The sequence below is a fragment of the Mytilus galloprovincialis genome, chromosome 5, assembly GCF_965363235.1.
Source record: "Mytilus galloprovincialis chromosome 5, xbMytGall1.hap1.1, whole genome shotgun sequence".
Taxonomy (NCBI): Eukaryota; Metazoa; Mollusca; class Bivalvia; order Mytilida; family Mytilidae; genus Mytilus; species Mytilus galloprovincialis.
Genome location: NC_134842.1, coordinates 2,862,229 through 2,883,603, shown reverse-complemented (window position 1 = coordinate 2,883,603; position 21,375 = coordinate 2,862,229). Strand labels below are relative to the sequence as shown.

Sequence of the window (21,375 nt, the reverse complement as noted above, 5' to 3'; positions counted from 1 at the left end):
CAAAGAACAGCCAAAAGCCACAAATAGGTCTACGACGCAGCGTGCAATTCCAGCACCAAGAGGGCTTGCACTGGCAGCTAAAACAATAATGTACATGTATACATGTGTTAGTTCAGCGGTTACTTGACAAGATTATTGTAACTATATTTCCCTGAATTAGTCTGTTTAAAGGTTTAGTTAGCATGTTGATAATTTTTCAGAAATACAGTTATTTCTGCATATAAAAGTCAAATACATTGTGACACAAAAAATCAGATATATAAACACCATACGATGGAGCCAAGGAAACTTCACCATCCAAAAATGGATAATTATCAATAGGGAATGGAAAAATTATGTCTGATAGCATCTAGTAACCTTATTCTGTATAACGTGGACGTTATATTTTTGATTGATTGATTCGTAAATTTGTGATGTCTAACGCAACTTTCATCACTCTCGTTATTGGCGGCCATTATTAATTGCCAGAGGAAGATGGAGAGCCTGGATGGAACAAACAACCTTCACCAGGGAAACACTACCGGATTGATAACGAGTAGAACGCACTTGCAACGTTCAGGGTTTGAACTTACAACATCTGTGCTGACAGGCTACTGAATGATGTAGATGAAATTCAAATGTAATTGCACCGTCTGGTCAGCAATCTATTTGTTTTTATAGATTCAAAATTAATACATGTAAAAATAAAAACACGTGATATGATTACCAATGAGATAACACTCCACAAGTGCCTAAATAACATGGAAATCATAGAAGCTTGATGAGTATGCTCTAATACCAAATGCCCCAAAATTGACACTGGGCAAACAAAATCTTACTAGATTTCTAAATTCATAGATTCATAAGCCTCATTAGACAATAACAATCAAAACCAAGGAGTAAACAAAGACTCACAAAACCAAAGGACATTTACATATTCAACAGTTATATATCATAATAAATAAACAACACGAACTCCACTTAAAACGGGGATTGAAATCTGGTGCTCCGATTATAATTTCTTGAGGATATGCAAATCTATATGTTATGTTAATGTTATCTATAAATGTGTATGACAATCTCTTATTTGGTTACCGAAACCTTGCAGTTGTATATTTAGGCCAAAGGCTAATAATTCCTAGAAAAAAATATAGAATCATAATTTTTTTTTAATATGTACACCAACATAGTATATCCTTAAAATCTACAATATTTCTATAAATTCTGTTGCGTGGTATCCGAGGAGTAACGAAACAAGTTCAAAGGAACATAACTCCAAGCAAAAATATTGAATCACAATCTCCTGTCGTTATGCATATCTACATATAACGCCCTTATTATCTACATAGTTTCGTGGAATGTTGTTAAGTATAGCGATGACAAATTGTTGCAGTGGTATATTGAGGCCAATAGGTAACTAGAGGCTCTAAAGAGCCTTTGTCGCTCACCTTGGTCTATGTGACTATTAAACAAAGGAAGCAGATGGATTCATGACAAAATTGTATTTTGGTGATGGTGATGTGTTTGTACATCTTACTTTACTGAACATCCTTGCTGCTTACAATTATCTCTATTTATAATGAACTTGGCCCAGTAGTTTCAGTGGAAAATGTTAGTAAAAATTTACAAATTTTATAAAAATTGTTGAAAATTGACTATAAAGGACAATAACTCCTTAGGGGGTCAATTGACCATTTCGGTCGTGTTGACTTATTTGTAAATCTTACTTTGCTGAACATTATTGCTGTTGACAGTTTATCTCTATCTATAATAATATTCAAGACAATAACCAAAAACAGCAAAATTTCCTTAAAAATACCAATTCAGGGGCAGCAACCCAACAACGGGTTGTCCGATTTATCTGCAAATTTCAGGGCAGATAGATTTTGACCTCATAAACAATTTAACCCCATGTCAGATTTGCTCTAATCGCTTTGGTTTTTGAGTTATAAGCCAAAAACTGCATTTTACCCCTATGTTCTATTTTTAGCCATGGCGGCCATCTTGGTTGGATGGCCGGGTCATCGGACACATTTTTAAAACTAGATACCCCAAAGATGATTGTGGATAAGTTTGGATTAATTTGGCCCAGTAGTTTCAGAGGAGAAGATTTTTGTAAAAGATTAGTAAGATTTACGAAAAATTGTTAAAAATTGACTTGAAAGGGCAATAACTCCTAAAGGGGTCAACTGACCATTTCGGTAATGTTGACTTATTTGTAAATCTTACTTTGCTGAACATAATGGCTGTTTACAGTTTATCTCTATCTATAATAATATACAAGATAATAACCAAAAACAGAAAATTTCCTCAAAATTACCAATTCAGGGGCAGCAACCCAACAACAGGTTGTCAGATTCATCTGAAAATTTCAGGGTAGATAAATCTTGACCTGATAAACAATTTTACAAAATATCAGACTTGCTCTAAATGCTTTGGTTTTTAAGTTATAAGCCAAAAACTGCTTTTTACCCCCATGTTCTATTTTTAGCCGTGGCGGCCATCTTGGTTGGTTGGCCGGCTCACCGGACACATTTTTTTAAAATAGATACCCCAAAGATAATTGTGGCCAAGTTTGGATTAATTTGGCCCAGTAGTTTCAGAGGAGAAGATTTTTGTAAAAGATTACTAAGATTTACGAAAAGTGATTAAAATTGACTATAAAGGGCAATAACTCCTAAAGGGGTCAACTGACCATTTTGGTCATGTTGACTTATTTGTAGATCTTACTTTGCTGAACATTATTGCTGTTTACAGTTTATCTCTATCTATAATAATATTCAAGATAATAACCAAAAACAGCAAAAATTCCCTAAAATTACCAATTCAGGGGCAGCAACCCAACAACGGGTTGTCGGATTCATCTGAAAATTTCAGGGCAGATAGATCTTGACCTGATAAACAATTTCACTGACGTCAAATTTGCTCTAAATGCTTTGGTTTTTGAGTCATAAGCCAAAAAGTGCATTTTACCCCTATGTTCTATTTTTAGCCATGGCGGCCATCTTGGTTGGTTGGCGGGGTCATGCCACACATTTTTTAAACTAGATACCAAAATGATGATTGTGGTCAAGTTTGGTTAAATTTGGCCCAGCAGTTTCAGAGGAGAAGATTTTTGTAAAAGTTAACGACGACGGACGACGGACGACAGACGCCGACGACGACGGACGCCGGACGCAAAGTGATGGGAAAAGCTCACTTGGCCCTTTGGGTCAGGTGAGCTAAAAATGGTTAAAGATTGACTATAAAGGGCAATAACTCCTAAAGGGGTCAACTGACTATTTTGGTAATGTTGACTTATTTGTAGATCCTACTTTGCTGAACATTATTGCTGTTTACAATTTATCTCTATCTATAATAATATTCAAGATAATAACCAAAAACAGCAAAATTTCCTCAAAATTACCAATTCAGGGGCAGCAACACAACAACCGATTGACCGATTCATCTGAAAATTTCAGGGCAGATAGATCTTGACCTGATAAACATTTTTATCCCATGTCAGATTTCCTCAAAATGCTTTGGTTTTTGAGTTATAAGCCAAAAACTGCATTTTACCCCTATGTTCTATTTTTACCGGTGGCGGCCATCTTGGTTGGTTGACCAGGTCACGCCACACATTTTTTAAACTAGATACCCCAAAGATGATTGTGGCCAAGTTTGGATTAATTTGGGCCAGTAGTTTCAGAGGAGAAGATTTTTGTAAAAGATTACTTTAATTAACGAAAAATGGTTAAAAATTGACTATAAAGGGCAATAACTCCTAAACGGGTCAACTGACCATTTTGGTCATGTTGACTTATTTGTAGATCTTACTTTGCTGAACATTATTGCTGTTTACAGTTTATCTCTATCTATAATAATATTCAAGATAATAACCAAAAACAGCAAAATTTCCTCAAAATTACCAATTCAGGGGCAGCAACACAACAACCGATTGACCGATTCATCTGAAAATTTCAGGGCAGATAGATCTGGACCTGATAAACATTTTTATTTCATGTCAGATTCCCTCAAAATGCTTTGGTTTTTGAGTTATAAGCCAAAAAGTGCATTTTACCCCTTTGTTCTATTTTTAGCCGTGGCGGCCATCTTGGTTGGTTGACCAGGTCACGCCAAACATGTTTTAAACTAGATACCCCAAAGATGATTGTGGCCAAGTTTGGATTAAGTTGGCCCAGTAGTTTCAGAGGAGAAGATTTTTGTAAAAGATTACTTTAATTAACGAAAAATGGTTAAAAATTGACTATAAAGGGCAATAACTCCTAAACGGGTCAACTGACCATTTTGGTCATGATGACTTATTTGTAGATCTTACTTTGCTGAACATTATTGCTGTTTACAGTTTATCTCTTTCTATAATAATATTCAAGATAATAACCAAAAACAGCAAAATTTCCTCAAAATTACCAATTCAGGGGCAGCAACACAACAACCGATTGACCGATTCATCTGAAAATTTCAGGGCAGATAGATCTGGACCTGATAAACATTTTTGTTTCATGTCAGATTTCCTCAAAATGCTTTGGTTTTTGAGTTATAAGCCAAAAACTGCATTTTACCCCTTTGTTCTATTTTTAGCCGTGGCGGCCATCTTGGTTGGTTGACCAGATCACGCCACTTATTTATTAAACTAGATACCCCAAAGATGATTGTGGCCAAGTTTGGATTAATTTAGCCCAGTAGTTTCAGAGGAGAAGATTTTTGTAAAAGATTACTTTAATTAACGAAAAATGGTTAAAAAATGACTATAAAGGGCAATAACTCCTAAACGGGTCAACTGACCATTTTGGTCATGTTCATTTGTTTGTAGATCTTACTTTGCTGAACATTATTGCTGTTTACAGTTTATCTCTATCTATAATAATATTCAAGATAATCACCAAAAACAGCAAAATTTCCTCAAAATTACCAATTCAGGGGCAGCAACCCAACAACCGATTGACCGATTCATCTGAAAATTTCAGGGCAGATAGATCTTGACCTGATAAACATTTTTAACCATGTCAGATTTGCTCTAAATGCTTTGGTTTTTGAGTTATAAGCCAAAAACTGCATTTTACCCCTATGTTCTATTTTTAGCCGTGGCGGCCATCTTGGTTGGTTGACCGGGTCACGCCACACATTTTGTAAACTAGATACCCCAATGATGATTGTGGCCAAGTTTGGTTTGATTTGGCCCAGTAGTTTCAGAGGAGAAGATTTTTGTAAAAGCTAACGCCGGACGACGACGGACGACGGACGACGGACGACGACGGACGACGGACGACGGACGACGGACGACGGACGACGACGGACGACGGACGACGGACGACGGACGACGGACGCAAAGTGATGAGAAAAGCTCACTTGGCCCTTTGGGCCAGGTGAGCTAAATTGGGACAGAACTCAAAGACCATGTTATCATAATTTCCTGTCGATATGCACATCTGCATACTAGTATGATCTTCCAAATATTGCATCAAAATGATTAATTAATGTCTAATGAGTTAATTTTTTTCTTTCAATTTTTTGTTTTTATTTTATTTATATATTTGCATTCTTGAACAAGCTCGTTTCTCTCTCTCTCTTTTTATATACTTCTTGAGTTTTCAACACACTCAAAGCTGCACATATACATTGTACAATAGAGATTTCAATTGATTGTCGTTTATAAGTTTATCATACATGTTATATACATTGTCAAGAAAAGGATATATAAACTAACATACTTAAAGGTCTTAAAAATTTTAAGCATCATTACACTGAAATATACAACAATGGTTTAACATTAGACTCCTAAAAATTCAAAATAAAAATAAAACTAGTAAAAATAATAGAGACAGGTACAAAAAACATGTATCTACATTTTTATTTTTAAAAAGATATTTACAAAATTTATCATCAAATATTCACAACCTGTACTGCTGTAATATACGCGTAATAGTTTTGTCTACAAAACTTTTGTACTTCAATTATGATATTTGTGTCTTATAAAAAAAGATGTGGTATGATTGCCAATGAGACAACTCTCCACAAAAGACCAAATGACACAGAAATGAACAACTACATTGTATAGGTTACCATACGGCCTTCAACAATGAGCAAAACTAAATTATCATAGTCAGCTATAAAACGTCCCGAAATAGCAAATGTAAAACAATTCAAACAACATTAACTAACGGCCTAATTTATGTACAAAACAATGAACGAACACCAAATATGTAACACAGCAATAAACGACAACCACTGAGTTTCTGGCTCCTGACGGGACAGGCACATGCATGTATACCAGATAGAAATGTGGCGTGGTTCTGTCGACATAAATTTTGACCTTCTCTTATATATGTGTCATAGTTCTGTAGAAAACACCTTTGTACTTCTGTTTGCCATATATGAGACCTTCTGACCCCTGGACATTCTTTTCCGTCGATCTATTGAAGAATATCCTTCACAACTCTCACCAAATGCACCCTGTAGTATGTTTTGATCAAACGCATCCTGAAGCACGTTTACGTTGATGTTGTTATCAGCAGGAGGTACGATGTTAATTTCCGGTATATTGTTGTCATTAACAACGCCTAAGAAGAAATTTATCAGATATAATCATAATAAAGTAAAGACAAATATTTAATACCAGAGACTCGTTCGGACAAGCGAAAAAAAAACTAAACATTTAAAAATGACATTAAACTTCATTAGACGAGCATTTCGACAATTAAAGCCTCATCAGGGATAGTCAATGCCCAAAGTATTTAAAATCTTAATGTAATCAACCCAGCTTAGACACATGATTATAATTCCGAGTCTACATGTCTTTATCCTTACTCCTAACTGCTAGCCCGAAGGTTAAAAAGCTGATTCCAATAATAAAGGTTAACAACCACACAGAAATCGAACACTCGATATCTTGCACCCGAGGCAAGTACGCTATACCAATTGACGACAGAGGCAAGCACGATATACAGTGTCTGAACATTTTCCGTTTTCCCAATTTGACAAAGGTGAAATAAAACATTCTCGAAAAGGACAGAGTTTGTACAATAGTTTAAGTGCATCTATTGATTAATGATTTATTGCAAAAATGTTATATCGAAACAATTTTGTTCCTTGATTCTAAATCTGTTTTAGTACCTGCTATTTCAAACTCAAAGGTTTTATGAAAGATTACACCGCACATTGGAAGTCTATCAAGCATACTGGAAGTTCATACATTGAATTTGAGAGTTGTGAAATTTCGGTTGAAATATTCGTTACAGTAATGAAAATAACACTTTAAATATTGTTGCATTCAAAGTGTTGGTTTTGTTTTCACTTCACCGATAATTCTCAAAACCACAGAAGTTAAAGTATAAAAGTATAAATACGGGAAAACATTAGAATCTATATGGTAACAAGAATATTCCCATAGTGCAAGGATACCCCACTCGCACTATCTTTTTGTATGTTCAGTGGACCGTCGAATTGGGATCAAAACTGTAATTTCGGCATTCAAATGAGAAAGATCATATCATAAGTAACAAGTTTCAAGTTCATCGAAAACCACCTTTACCAAAACTTTATTGTTATTTTTATGTTGCTGGCTAATTGTCTCTTTTCTGAGTCGTACTTGTATATATTACCATTGTTTTCCGCTATCTGTTGATCTTGATTAATATCCATGCTGAAATAAATGGGGAAAAAACATGTGAATTTGATCAATACCTGAAAAGAAATGTCGAGTTGGATAGTGTTGTAACGTTTCGTAACGTGATGTCAAGCGTTGTAACGTTTTGTTACGTGATGTCAAGCGTTGTAACGTTTTGTTAAGTGATGTCAAGCTTTGTAACGTTTTGCTACGTGATGTCAAGCGTTGTAACGTTTTGTTACGTGATGTCAAGTGTGTAACGTTTTGTTATGTGATTTCAAGTGTTGTAACGTTTCGTTACGTGATGTCAAGTCTTGTAACGTTTTGTTACGTGATGTCAAGTGTTGTAACCTTTTGTTACTTGATGTCAAGTGTTGTAACGTTTTGTTACGTGATGTCAAGCGTTGTAACGTTTTGTTAATTGATGTCAAGCGTTGTAACGTTTTGTTAAGTGATGTCAAGCTTTGTAACGTTTTGCTACGTGATGTCAAGCGTTGTAACGTTTTGTTACGTGATGTCAAGTGTGTAACGTTTTGTTATGTGATTTCAAGTGTTGTAACGTTTCGTTACGTGATGTCAAGTCTTGTAACGTTTTGTTACGTGATGTCAAGTGTTGTAACCTTTTGTTACTTGATGTCAAGTGTTGTAACGTTTTGTTACGTGATGTCAAGCGTTGTAACGTTTTGTTAATTGATGTCAAGCGTTGTAACGCTTTGTTTCGTGATGTCAAGTGTGGTAACGTTTTGTTACGTGATGTCAAGTGTTTCAACGTTTTGTAACGTGATGTCAAGCGTTGTAACGTTTTGTTACGTAATGTCAAGTGCTGTTACGTTTTGGTACATGATGTCAAGTGTTGTAACGTTTTTTTAAGTGATGTCAAGCGTTGTAACGTTTTTTTACGTGATGTCAAGTGCTGTAACGTTTTGTTAAGTGATGTCATGCGTTGTAACGTTTTTTTACGTGATGTCAAGCGTTGTAACGTTTTGTTACGTGATGTCAAGCGTTGTAACGTTTTTTTTTACGTGATGTCAAGCGCAGTAACGTTTTGTTACGTGATGTCAAGTGCTGTAACGTTTTGTTAAGTGATTTCAAGTGCTGTGTCGTTTTGTTACGTGATGTCAAATGCAACGTTTTGTTACTGATGTCAAATGTTGTAAAGCTTTGTAACGTGATGTCAAACGTTGCAACGTGTTGTTACGTGATGTCAAGCGTTGAAACGTTTTGTTACGTAATGTAAAGCGTTGTAACGTTTTGTTAAGTTTGTTACCTGTTTAAAAATGACGTGTTGCAAAGTGTTAAACGTGATGTAAAGTGTTAAATTGTATTAAAAGTTGTGTTAGCCAAGTTAAATACGATTACCTCATAGTCTTATGTTGTACTGTTGTACCACTGTCCCAGGTTAGGGGAGGGTTGGGATCCCGCTAACATGTTTAACCCGCCACATTATTTATGTATGTGCCTGTCCCAAGTCAGGAGCCTGTATATTCAGTGGTTGTCGTTTGTTTATGTGTTACATATTTGTTTTTCGTTCATTTTTTTTTACATAAATAAGGCCGTTAGTTTTCTCGTTTGAATTGTTTTACATTGTCTTATCGGGGCCTTTTATAGCTGACTATGCGGTATGGGCTTTGCTCATTGTTGAAGGCCGTACAGTGACCTATAGTTGTTAATGTCTGTGTCATTTTGGTCTTTTGTGGATAGTTGTCTCATTGGCAATCATACCACATCTTCTTTTTTATATCATAGATTTTATTTCAGCGTTCTCTCATTTGCAATAAGGAATGACGCTTGCTTTTGAATTATGTTAGTTAGTGTAAGTGCATAAGAAAGCTTATGCATTGTTTTATCCAAGTTTAACTCCTTTTTTTGCGATTTTTCCGATCATTTTGCTTATTTCTAAAAAATAATTACGGCAGTTATACGACAATAAGTGTCTCATAAGGCGCAAATTTGCAAAATTCCGCGTGCCTCATCTTTGCTGTGTTTATGGTAAACATTGTACCACGAAAAATAAATAACATACGTAAACATTTGATTTGAATCTATTACACAAAGTCATGCAATGCAAATAGCAAACACAAAGACAATTTAACTACACTATCTAAAACCCAAACCGCGAACAAAATTGGAAGCGAAAATCACCACTTAACAGAATACAAATAATCATACTCATGGTTATCAGCTTCCATTCTTCCTTTTTTCTCTAAAAAGAAACAATTGTTCATATATAAAGCCCTTATTGTGTCCTTAGTTTCGGTCTATTACTGGAGATCTCAAACATGTCTCTGTACCTATGTCTTCTTTGTATACATTGACACAGTATAATATATATAGTTTAATGTCAATCGTATAACAATGTTTTTAAATGTGAACACTAATGTTAAATTGCATAGGCTATATTAACATAAATATCTGACGATCTAACTGTAACTAAACTGCTAGTAGTCTGATGTTATTTATGTATTAATGTTATTTTGTTTTTTTTCTTTGGTTAAATCTTCTGACATCAGACTCGGACTTTTCTTGAACTGAATTTTAACGTGCGTATTATTACGCGTTTACTTTTATGCATTGGCTAGAGGTATAGGGGGAGGGTTGAGATCTCATAAAAAAAACTTAACCCCGCCGAAATTTTGTGTCTGTCCCAAGCCAGGAGCCTCTGGCCGTTGTTAGTCTCGTATTATTTCTTGTGTACAATTTGGAGTTTAGTATGGCGTTCATAATTACTGAACTAGTATATATATTTGTTTAGGGGCCAGCTGAAGGACGCGGGAATTTCTCGCTGTAATTGAATGTTACAATTGAATGTTGGTGACCTTCTGCTGTTGTCTGCTCTATGGTCGGGTTGTTGTCTCTTTGACACATTCCAAACTTTCATTCTCAATTTTATGAACACCTCGAAACACCTCGATCTAGCATTATAAGATCAAGTCATTTATATTCAGATATTGCTTTTGCGTCTAGTTGTGTAACAAAGGTTAAACTCACAGAGGACCGATCATGATAGAATAACTATTATTCAAAAACTATGATGAACGAATAGATCAATTAAGGTCATTAAAATTTTTTTAAAGTCAACAATATATTTTCTTTATGTCCAATATCGGAAAGTATGTTCATGATTATAAGGCAAGGTTCATGAAACATTAGAAACAAGTAGTAAGCAAGTACGTTTTCATTCGGTTTCCATCCAATAGTACGGTGTGATATTTTCCATAGAAGCATTGTTTTTGTGATTGCTGTGTAACAAATAATTCATACAAAAGTCGAAACTTGAATTTGTCTATCCTACATGTCTGTACAAGTCGTTTAGTTATTCGTGTTTATAAATCGTTACCATCCACATCATAGTCGTTAACATAAAAGGTACAAGGTTTAGCTTTCTTAAAAGCTGTGGACTGCTTCGTGCTATCCTAATTTGATGTAATATGTGTGCATGTGGTATTTTTAGATAGCTGATTGATATACAATGGATTTACTTTAAGAGTTTGCTTTATGAGTGTGCCTCTCTGGATTAGGAGAAGTTATAAAATACAGATAATGCTTTTTTGAAAACGTTGTATAGGAACATCGGTTCTAGAAAAACAAATCATGCTTGTTGCAGATTGACAAGGCAAATGAACGTGAATTGATAATTGATATTTCAATATTGAATTTCAGTGTGCAATACATGCATAATAAAACATACATGAATTTATGACTATTGATCGGAACTAATGTAATTTCCCGGCTTTTAAGGTTCATCATAACAAACGGACAAATATGGCTGTATTTACATGCCAAAAATTACTCTGAGTACAGACTTACCTGTAAAGTTGGAAAAGTTTTAATGCCTAGCATCCACTAGATATAATAAAGTTAAATGCATTTTGTGTTTCAGAAAGATAAAATCTCTTTTGGATTTTGATGGGCATTTGTTTTCCTTCATGCAAAAGGTGTGAAAATTGACTAAGTTGTGGTACAGATATGAGATGCTCCCTCAGGTAAAAAACCGGTTTGTATTGTTTTCATTGTCCTTAATTGACATGGACACCAGGTATCTACACAACTGTAGGTGAGTTAAAGAGTTTATCTGAGTCAGTGAGTGGACAGTATCAAAGTAATTCAGGTGTTTGTTTATTTTTGTAGCTTCTGCAGAAAGGAAAAAACATGCCCATCAAAAACCAAAAAAGAATCTTTCTTAAACACAAAATGCATTTAACTTTTATATATCTAGTGGATGCTAGGCATTAAAACTTTCCAAACATCACAGGTAAGTCTGTACACAGAGTAGTTTTTGAAGTGAAAATACGGCCATATTTGTTCATTTGTTATGATGAACCTTAATGACTTATATCCTGAACGCGAAAAGTCTGTAATTTTTTATCTGATTTAAACCAATGGCTGTTGCTGATTCTCAGTCGCATCATAACGTAACCAATCCGTGTTCAATCATTATTTCAAGATAACGTGTATAATGGTTAATGCTTCTAAATAGCTCCGCACCGTGATGCAACAGACAACACACATCACCACGATTTGGCTCAATCGGAACAAAAATACCAATTATGAAAACCACATTTGTTTTGTTATCAAAAGTGGTCATTTGTGTACATTTAAATACAAGTTTTTTTTCATAAATACTCGTTGAATCAAGTACATTATGTATTTAAGATGTAAATACCTATGATAGAATAGCACCAAAAACATCCAAACACTCCGCTGATACAGAACATAATTGCTGTAAATACACTCGTCCCATAAATCACTGCTGAATGCTGGCTTTCCTTATCTATAATATTATTAATAAACAATATTGTAGTCTTGAATGCCTGCTTGTTTATATTAGTTGTAATTAGTTTTGTTACTGTGAATATTCTTATATGTGTACTAAGTGTCTCTCTGTTGTGTGGATATGTAAGTACCCGTTCACGTCAATTCTGTGTTTTTGTTAGATGTATTTATATTTATATCCATTGGATCCGTTTTGTATTTGCGTCTATTTTTATAGTTTGTTCTGTTGTACTGTTACTGTTACATCACTGTCCCGGATTAGTGGGAGGGTGACAACACACTAGTTTATCCTGGCCACATTCTGTATGTGTATGTCCCATGTCAGGAGTCTGTAGTTTAGTGAATGTCGTTTGTTGCTGTGTAACATATTTGATTTTCATTCATTATTTTATACATAAATTAGACCGTGAGTTTTCTTGTTTGATCTGCTTTACATTTGTCATTCCGGGGCGGTTTATAGCTAATTATGTTGTCTAGGGTGGATACTTGTCTCATTGGCAATCATAAAACATATTTTTAAATATCTTACAAAAGTCTGCGATTGCACAACGTCGTTACCAATATCTGCTATCGTCAATCGGAGAGTTGTCAGCAGAGATATAAATCTTTTCTTTGAACGACAAATGTATGTGACGTATAAAATTTTCTGACGTCAGACACACAAATCAATGAATGTGTTTGTAGATAGATGTTTTGTGTTCTGTTAAATTGTTCCTTTTTTAAATTGTTATACGAAGATGACTGATTTTTCCATATTTTGACTATTTTATTTAGTGTGTCTGTTTAGTTAACGTATCAATGTAAATTTAACGGAATTTGATGAGACTGTCATCAAAGTGAGAGGGTTAGCGTTATAAAACCAGGTTAATTCACCATTTTCTACATTTGAAAGTACATATGCCTATCAGGAATATGATAGTTCTTGTCCATTCGTTTTTGATGCGTTTTGTTATTTGATTTTGCCATGCGATTTTGGACTTTCCGAATTGATTTTCCTCTACGTTCAGTATTTTTGTGATCATTTTACTTTTTTCTAAAGATGCGTTACATGACAATTTAAATTCGTATCTATCATTTGTGTTTGTACCCTTTTATTCAAACTTGAATTTCAAAAGATATTCAGAAGTTAAATGGAATAACTAGATATACCACTTTGATACCCCATGCCATCGAAGTTATGCTTTTATTATAAAAACTTTCCAACAATATAAATGGAGGCAATTACAACGTGACTACAAGTAAATGAGAACTACAGCTCAATCCATCCAATCTATGGACCATCCGAGGCAAACTCTGCTCGTTTATTGATAGAAATAACAGGTTTGCAAAATGATTAAGCTGTTCAGCAGAATTGGATTTCAAGTAAAATAATTGTGTTTACCTTCTGCAGAAACCTTCTGTTGTTTCGTGAAGCTACTGTGTCCCATCTTGTTCAATGCTTTAATTCTTACTAAGTAGTCAATATTAGGAGCTGCTATAAAATTCGTGCTTAAAATATTTTCCTCAATTTGTATCCTGTCCCACTTTGTTCCTGTCACTTTTCGATACTCAAGCTCATACGTCGTTGTATAACCTCCATCAAAAACTGATTCCCATTTAACGAGAATGCCATTGGATGTTCTCTTAACAGTGATTATTTTTGGCGTTCTCGGAGGACCTACAGGAAAAAATGAAAAACAAAATGTTCTCTCTTAACGTAATACTCAAAACGCCGTTATAAATGGATAATGTTTTAATATGCTATTTTGCGAATTCCCGTAATTGACCCTGTAGTAAGAGATCTCTTTTTAGCTTTTCCCATCACTTTGCGTCCGTCTTCCGTCGTCCGTCGTCGTCCGTCGTCGTTAACTTTTTCAAAAATCTTCTCCTCTGAAACTACTTGGCAAAATTAAACCAAAATTGGCCACAATCATCTTTGGGGTATCTAGTTTAAAAAATGTGTCCGGTGACCCGGCCATCAATTCAAGATAAATAGAATATAGGGTTAAAATGAAGTTTTTGGCTTATAACTCAAAAACCAAAGCATTTAGAGCAAATCTGACATGGGGGTAAAATTGTTCATCAGGTCTAGATCTATCTTCCCTTAAATTTTCAGATGTTGTTGTTGGGTTGCCGCCCCTGAATCGGTAATTTTAAGGAAAGTGCTGTTTTTTGGTTATTATCTTGAATATCATTATATCATTATACATAGAGATAAACTGTAAACAGCAATAATGTTCAGCAAAGTAAGATTTACAAATAAGTCAACATGACCGAAATGGTCAATTGCCCCCTAAGGAGTTATATAGTCAATTTTTAACAATTTTCATGAAATTTGTAAATTTTTATTAACATTTTCCACTGAAACTACTTCACTAAGTTCATTATAGATAGAGATAATTGTAAGCAGCAAGACAATTTAGTAAAGTAAGATGTATAAACACATCACCATCACCAAAACACAATTTTGTCATGAATCCATCTGCTTCCTTTGTTTAATATTCACATAGACCAAGGTGAGCGACACAGGCTCTTTCGAGCCTCTAGTTTAGTTGTCTCCCTTTGCTGTGTTGAGGGACATTAATTTTTATTTACAATCGAGAGCTAACTTAAAGAGAAAATTTGCCTAAGCGTTATGGTAGTAATCTTTAAAGTTTTCAAATCTTTTAATTACATGAATCTGTTGGTAAGTTAAATACTTCTGAAATTATTTTTTCTTGAAAAATATGTTAAACCGCCGATACATCACTTTCAATGCATCATGCATTGCATTTGCAAAAGCCAATTTTTGGCCGATATGGAACCAGTCTACGATTGACAAAGGGAAGTAATTTGTTTAAAAAGTGTGTAATAGCAGAATCAAATCGGTAATTGACAAATGGACTATTGCAGACCTTTGTATGAATTGGTCGTCGACAATTTTTTACTGGTTTTGGTTTAATCTCAATATAAACAATTATCAGTAGATGGTATGAATATAAAAAAAGGAAGATGTGGTATGATTTCCAATGAAACAACTCTCTACAAGAGACTAGAATGACATAAATTAACAACTATACGTTACCGAACAGTCTTCAATAATGAACAAAGCCTATATTGCATATTCAGATATAAAAGGCCCCGAAATGACAATGTAAAACAATCTAAACGATTTATACAATATCTGTTTTTAAATATTCTAATTGAGTGTCCCTGGTAAAGTTTAATAAGGACAATCGCATTTGGTCTGATCATGGAATTAATAGGAGTTGAGTGGAAACGTACATCATGTCGCATTGGTTTTCTGAATTGTAATACAAGTTAAATACCAGTCAATTCTCAAACATTCAAGAAATACATAAACCTGACTGCAATTTTCTTCGATTTATCACAATCTGTAGTTTTCCGTTCAATTTTATTTCAAGGATGTGGAAGATATTAGCAGGCAAAATCGAGGGAATTGTGCAAATGATGATACAAGCATGAAAATTACCACAAAGCATCATTATTATGTACTTTTAAAGAAACAACTGCTGGCCATTAAAAAAAATCATTTTTTAAAGATGGCCACCGTCGTTTTCTAAAATGACTGTTTTTTCAGTTTGAAAATACTGATTTTTTTCTGGAAAACATTTCGTTTACCTTCTTTTAGTGAAAAACAGCTGTCAGGTTTGGTAGCTACCTTCCTTACATGTGAATAATTCACTAGACATGAGTATTTAACATATACAGGGTTTGCGCATGCGCGAAAAAATTAACAAAATTCATTAAAAAATATTTCAACTATTTACTATAAAATAAGTGATTTGGGATTTTCAATGATATTATGATTTGGTTTAATAACATTCTTCAAGTTTATGACACGAATTGATAATTTTGCGCATGCGCAAACTCTTTATAGACATAATGAGTCATTTGTATGCACTACCAGGGCAAACCGTAGTTCATCTCATTACTTTAAAAAGCAAGTTAGTGTAAAATCTATGATGCCACTGTTTAAAAACAAGCCCATTCAGTTGCAATGATCAGGTACTTGATGGATAAGACGGAAAATGTGGTTAATACGAAAAAAACATCAATATTAACGGCAGATCAGTCACTTTTGGTAATGGATAATCAGTGGGAATCGCCTGATTTGTACAAAGAAGATAAGTTTATCGTCATTTGAGGTGGATTTCACATTGAAATGACTTGTTATAAAATTCTGGGTGATATATTACGTGAAAGTAGATAGAGATATGTCCTCACTAAAACCATTATTGCAACACCTAGAACGGCATATTCTTGTATGTATGTTCAAATGTACCTAGCACTAGACACGCGCATCAGGTAACTCTATGTGTTTTAGCTTGGATTGTATACATCGGCTTAAGAAAGGTAAACACAGAAGTTATAATCATGTCATGACTCTGTGACGTTAACTGATTTGATAGACTGGTGTAAGAAAATATAGTCATCTCTACCACAGTTCAATTCCTGGCGTTCAATTATAAAATAAAAACTTCTTGTGAATTTGGTAGTATGCTCATTTCATGAGTCAGATGTTGTACCAACAGTCCATATAAAGCATGATACCGTATTCATTTAGGTCATGATCGTGTAACATATTCTCGATCGGTACCGACCTTTTTCAAGATATGGCTTCCCTTCTCTTACGTCACCCACAGGTGGCAATTGATTTTGAAAATGATAATTTCAATGTACAAAGACCAGCAAATATTTTTCTTATAAAACAATTGATCAGACAAAAAACTCAAAATCATACAATTGTAAAGGGCGATGTGTTGTCATAGATTTAACCGAAGACCCCATTTAGACGTATTAATGGTAGCTGGACCAGAAGTCAGTAGACTATCAGATAAATTTGCAAGCTCTAGTGGTTTGAGGCATTTTATAATACATGAACGACTTAATGAACACAAAGGATTTCTCTTAAAAGATCAAAGGCAAATAATTTGAAGATCGTTTAAAGCAAATACAAAACGAAGGAGAACCGGTTTCTAATAACCAGATCAAAAAGAACAACTTCCTATTATGTCGGTAAAATAAAACTGTAAACGTTTTGTAGATATCTTTTCTAGACATTTATTTCTTGTAGCAGTGGACAAACTGATTTGGAATATTTCTTAATCCATAAAGACAAACTGCCCCTCCGTTTTTGTCTTCGGATGTCATTTTAAACAGTGGTATGAAATCGGTGCAAATGGATACACTTGAAACATTTTGCAATTTGCAGATCCAAATTCTGACGCATTTACCGTTGATGGGGCAGCAATGGTTAATTCCAGGCCACCTTGTAGGGCAACAATATTGAATGATTTTGCACTTGTGTCATACGATCTTAAATAAAATCTTTCATCGATAAGTATTCAAGAGTAGACATTGTGTTAGATTTACTAAAAAGACAAAAGTTGGGTTCTGGAGTAGTTTTCTCTATGAAGATGACAACGAAACGAATTTTTTGCCGACAGAAATGCTTTTATATAGACTAATAAGGATACTTTCCAGCTACCCCTTGTAAGCATGGAGAAGCAGATATACGAATGTTTGTCCATGATCGGCATGATTATGAAAATTGTTGTAAGACGGTTATTTAAGGTAGCACCGACACAGATGTAGTAGTATTAAGAATTGCAGCACTCCAAAAATGTGGTGGAACAAACTGTGAATAGGTTTTGGCAGGAATGAAGACTTTTGATGACTTCCTGTACGTGATATATCAAATTCGTTTTGTCCTCGTATAGCTACTCTTCCTTTCATTCATTCAGTGGATGTGACACTAAGGGAATAAGTCAGTTTGGATGACATGGGAAGTATTTCAACATGTAAGGGACGTACTTATTTCTTTACTGAAGTATAAGGACACATACATGGACATAAATGAGCATTTGTTTGCATCATATCTGACAGAACAACATCACTACTTGCTGTTAACGAGGCACGATGTAAATGTTTACCCAGGTAGCAGCGGCATTGTGATGTCGTTCCGCCTACAAGAGTTTTTTTTTTCCGGAGCACATCCAAGGAGCAGCGTATCAAGGCGGATAAGTTTGGGCTCAGCCTGATTTATGTACCAATTCATGAACACTGGGGTTGGATGAAAGAACAAAATCGATGACAGTTGGGAACCAAAAAGGACTTCTACGGCTGCCGTTAAAGTTGCATCCTCCTGTCGGGAACTTTTGAAATTCGGAGGCGAAAATTCCAGTTGTGTTGGTGACTGTAAATGCTACCGTTCTGTCCTTCCTTGTACGAGTTTTGTTATTGGCTACTGTCAGATAATTATAAGATAACGAACCTGTCTTTCTATCAAAATTAGGCATTTAATCTTAACAAAAATTAAAATATTTGGCCGCCATTTTGAAACCGGAAATCACTCTTTTTTGTCATTTATGTGTTGTTTTTTCGTACTTTAGGAACTGTTATTAACGCTTAATAAAAACTTACATTGGATTATACCTATAACACAACTTTCAAGGATTTCAACTGGATATGACTCCATTTGCAAAATTATCGGTGGCCATCTTGAAAAAATGGAAATATTTGATGGCCAGCACCTGATTTCTTTTACTTATCATTTAGTCCACCTTTATACCAAATTTCATGCTTGTATTTCATGCTTGTGTAATTATTTGTTAAGTTGATGAAAATTATTAAAATATTTTCTACGTTTTTTGCCTCTAATTAGAACCGGAAACCACTATTTTCCTTCATTTAAGTGTTGTTTTGTCGTACTAAGGAGCTGTTTTTAACGTTTTATCATAACTTACATTGGATTATACACTACACATCTTTCAAGGATTAAAATCCCTTGTAAAATTGCTTGAAAGTAAAAAAAAATCGTTTGCCGACATTTTGAAACCGGAAGTCACCTATAGTTTCATTAATGTATTGTCTAGCGGTTATTTATGAACTGTCATTTGCTTTTTATCAAAACTTATAATGGATTTTACATAAAACACACCTTTCAAAGGATTAACAAATAATGGCTAATTTGATATGACGCCATTTGCAAAATGTGTGGTGGCCATCTTGAAAAAATGATTTTTTTTCTGGCCAGCAGCGGATTTTTTATAAGTATCATTTAGTTAACCTTTATACCAAATTTCATGCTTGTATCACGATTTGCACAATTATGTCCATAATATCTCCCACTATGTGTGTCTCTTAATCATCTGTCGGGATTTGAACTACAACCATAACATTGTATCCGACCATTATTTTCAAATAGTACACATACATCTAAAACCTGAAAATTTGCACTACACAAGTTTATTATGTCAACTATTCTCAAAATATAAACAATCGACCTTGACACACTGGTGGTGATAATGTCTGTGAGTAAACAAATTATGTAAACGCACGGACGGACAAGTACATTATGTACATAATATCAGTTATTGTATAGTGCATGAAAACGCAAATAAAGGCAACAGTAGTATACGGCTGTTCAAAAATCGTAAATCTATGGACAAAAAACGAAATCGGGGAAAACAAACTAAAACTGAGGGAAACGCATTAAATATAAGAGGAGAACAACGACACAACATTCAAATGTAACACACATAGCAACGGACTAAGTATTATACAAAATCCGATGAGAATAACCAATATAACATCAAAACCAAATACATGAATTTGTGATAGAAAAGTACCGTGACACGTCTTATAGTAATGTGAATTCACACTCAAATATAGGAGAAAACAAACGACACAACGTACGGAAACACAACGTAAAAATGTTACACACACAGAAACGAACTATGTTATAACAATGGCCATTTTACTGACTTGGTACAGGACATTTTTAAAGAAAAAAATGGTGGGTTGAACCTGGTTTTGTGGCATACCAAACTTCGCACTTTAATGGCATTGTTAAATATAGCATTAAAATGACAACATAATAATACAGGACTTCAATACAAATAAATAGGAGAACGTATTAGACAAAGAAAAACTTGTATAATAGATAACAAAAGGCATCAGGTTTAAAATTCAATACGTCAAAACCGCGCCTCGTTCACACAAGACTTACCAGTGAAGCCCAGATATAAAAGTTCGAAAGTCAAAAAAGGGTACAAAGTTGTACAGCTCTGAGGATCAAAAATTGAAAAAGGTTGTGCCAATCTTATAAATAAGAATTTTATGGTATAAGGTACACCACAGTACCTGCACAGCAAAAAATACAAAAGCAAAGTAACAGCGTTTTATTGCTGTTCCTCAACTTAAATTCACAACTCTATACATAGCAAACTAAAAAAAAAATGAAAAAAAGAAGGTTCCAGTATAGAACAATCATAATATACTGGGGAATATTATATCACAATTTTACGAGGATTGCAAATCGTGAAAAGAAATTTTTAAAATTAACGTTGTATGTGTTTATATACTAATTAATCGTTTTCATGTTCTGAAAACTCATTGCCCTTTATGACTTTCGAACAGCGGTATACTTGGGTTTTTTTTTTGTATTATAACACATTTGAAAATGCATTTTCTTGGTATTTTGACCTACCTGCATAAAGTAGCTGTATGATAAAAGAACTGGAGCCATATTCGTTCTGTACTGTCACTGTATAGTTATGAAAATCCTCTGGTTTTGTTTTATATATTGTTAGAGTACAACGATAACCTTTGGTGTACACCATCTTGTTGTGGAATTCTGTTTCTATTATTTGACTCTTACGAGTCATTGTTGATCTGTCTATTTTCGTCTCTTCTGAACCTTCTCTGAACCATGTTGTTGACAATATTTTTGAAGAACTCATCACATCAACGAACAGACTCGATGTATTATCGATATAACCGATTTGTTCAGGTTTGCTTTGTTCTGTAAACACGGGACTTTCTGGAATAAAATTCAAAAAACACTGTTCGTTAAAATATCAAGTAACATAGTTGAGGGACTTGGTGGGTTCACAAAATACAGAAGCATAGACAAAACGTGCAAAACAATTGGCTAAGATAATAAAGATTAGAGAACAATAGGTAAAAACAATAGGAGTAGACACCATGGACAATAACAGGTAAACAATAAAAAAGCTTGAGAAAAGTAAATA

The 21,375-nt window shown here is 34.4% G+C and overlaps 1 long non-coding RNA gene across 1 annotated transcript; it reads right to left on the bottom strand.

Moving 5' to 3' along the window:
• Nucleotides 1-7,579: 7,579 nt before the first annotated feature.
• On the bottom strand, nt 7,580-12,358 carry LOC143074259 (uncharacterized). Its single transcript, XR_012977758.1, has 3 exons — nt 12,249-12,358; nt 9,755-9,788; nt 7,580-7,621 (listed from the first exon to the last, which is right to left on the bottom strand). It is a non-coding gene; the product is annotated as an uncharacterized LOC143074259 (long non-coding RNA).
• Nucleotides 12,359-21,375: the final 9,017 nt, after the last annotated feature.